The sequence below is a fragment of the Schistocerca piceifrons genome, chromosome 1 (assembly GCF_021461385.2).
Source record: "Schistocerca piceifrons isolate TAMUIC-IGC-003096 chromosome 1, iqSchPice1.1, whole genome shotgun sequence".
Taxonomy (NCBI): domain Eukaryota; kingdom Metazoa; phylum Arthropoda; class Insecta; order Orthoptera; family Acrididae; genus Schistocerca; species Schistocerca piceifrons.
Window position 1 is genome coordinate 1115448760 of NC_060138.1, and position 2274 is coordinate 1115451033.

The window sequence follows — 2274 nt, forward strand, 5'->3', positions numbered from 1 at the left end:
AGGAGCACGTGCATAAATGAAATACCTTCAATAGTAATAGATCATTTAATAAGATTGGAAGAGAAAGTGAGTTCATATTTTCCATCCCTCAACACTGAACAGTACGATTGGATTTGGAAACTTAAGGTGATTTTGGCCTAACATTAATGGAAGAAGAACTGGCAGCTATATCTACTGATCGTGGATTGAATATTAAGCATAAGGAATTCTCTCTTGAAGCCTTTTGGATTTCTATAAAAGAAGAATATGTGTCGATATCTAAAAAGGCTTTAAACATTTACTTAAATTTTGGACGTCATATTTATGTAACTTAGGATTTTCTGCCCTCACCACAATTAAATGTAAAAAGAGAGCAACTTTTCAATGTATTGACAAGGAAATGAGAGTTCGTCTTTCAGATATATCTCCAAACATTGGAGAAATTGCGAGGACACATGAGGCTCATGTTTCTCATAACACTAGAAAGAGTAAACGTAAGGTATGTTTCATTATTATTTATTCAAAAATGGTTCAAATGGCTCTGAGCACTATGGGACTTAACATCTGAGGTCATCAGTCTCCTAGAAGTTAGAACTACTTAAACCTAACTAACCTAAGGACATCACACACATCCATGCCCGAGGCAGGATTCGAACCTGCGACCGTAGCAGTCTCGTGGTTCCAGACTGTAGCGCTTAGAACCATTCGGCCACCCCGGCCGGCATTATTTATTTGTTTCGCCCTCTAAAGAGCATGCGGAACCATTAATTAGCACTGGTCTTCTTACCTTTCTTGTTTTTTTCCCCCCAAAACTCCCTCATGCTTTCACTATGAGCCTGTCATCTTTCTTGTGTCCCCGTCGCAGCACTTGAGTGACAATCGGGCTTGATGAATCTCACACATTTTTATACAAAAATTATTTGTTCACAATGAGATAACGTACTTTTTTATTAGTGTAAGTTGTATTTTCTGTAGTTTGGACGCGAAATTCAAAAGAAAATGACTCAATTGTCATTTTATCACAGTATTATTTCCTGTATTGACTGTTGTAAAATATTCCTCAGAAATGCGTATTTAGTGGGTCCACAATTATTTGCGGTCTTTTATAAGCACTCACTCACTCTGACATCAGGCCACAAGGGGCCCATCGGGACCATCCGACCGCCGTATCATTCTCAGCTGAGGATGTGGACAGAAGGGACGTGTGGTCAGCACACCGCTCTCCCGGTCGTCACGATAGTTTTCTTTGACCGGAGCCGCTATTATTCGGTCGAGTAGCTCCTCAATTGGCATCACGAGGCTGAGTGCACCCCGAAAACCGGCAACAGCGCATGGCGGCCCAGATGGTCACCCATCCAAGTGCCGGCCACGCCCGACAGCGCTTAACTTCCGTTATCTGACGGGAACCGGTGTATCCACTGCGGCAAGGCCGTTGCACGGTCTTTCATAAGGGGTGTTCAGAAAGAAACGATCCGGAGGAATAATTACAGAAACCAGTAACTGTATGTTAGAAGTATTGACTCTGGCCGTTTAGACATTTGTCTCACTGTGACACAAGGCGGTGAATGGCTGTCTCATAAAATTCCCGGGCCTGCGATGTTTACCAGTTCCGCACGTACAGCTGAGCGTCGTCGTCCGAAGTGAATCGTTTGCCCCTCAGGGCCTTTTTAAGGGTACCAAAAGATGGCCCCTTTCTGATTCACTTCCTGCAGCATGGGGGAGCAGTGAGTGCCCAGCGCTACTCGCAAACTTTGACCACCCTTCGCCAAGCGATCAAATCGAAACGACCAGGCAATCTCACCCGTGGGGTCATTCTGCTCCACGACAATGCAAAGCCTCATACGGCCAACATAGTCGCGGCACTCCTGCAGAAATTCAAATGGGAGGTTCTCGGCCACCCTCCCTGTGATTACGCCATTTCGAGAACATTTTCCCACAGAAGCTGCTTACCATTTGGCGCCCTCCCTCGTACTCCAGTGTAATTTTTATCAACTAATTGTGATATGCACATTATAAATATCACATCATAATGCCCGAAGCGGCCGTTACTAATTGTGATTCGTCCTGTTTAGAAAACTTGCAGCTGTGGCGCCCCAAGCGGCCGCTCATGTCGTTTGGGCCTTCAACAGGCCCTGTCTAAATTGAACTCACCACGAAAGAATAAACGTAAAACCCAAAGCAGCAGTGTCTGCCAAGGAATAAAGCTCTACAATCAGTCGCCCAGGGAGAGTAGATGGATTAGGCCGACTAAAACAAACTTACCTAAAAAGAATTTAAAAAGTACCTGCTAAGCAA

General features: G+C 44.4%; 1 pseudogene; it reads right to left on the minus strand.

Annotated features, from left to right (window-relative positions):
- Window positions 1-1298: 1298 nt before the first annotated feature.
- On the minus strand, window positions 1299-1416 carry LOC124723409 (annotated as a pseudogene).
- Between the last annotated feature and the right edge of the window lie 858 nt (window positions 1417-2274).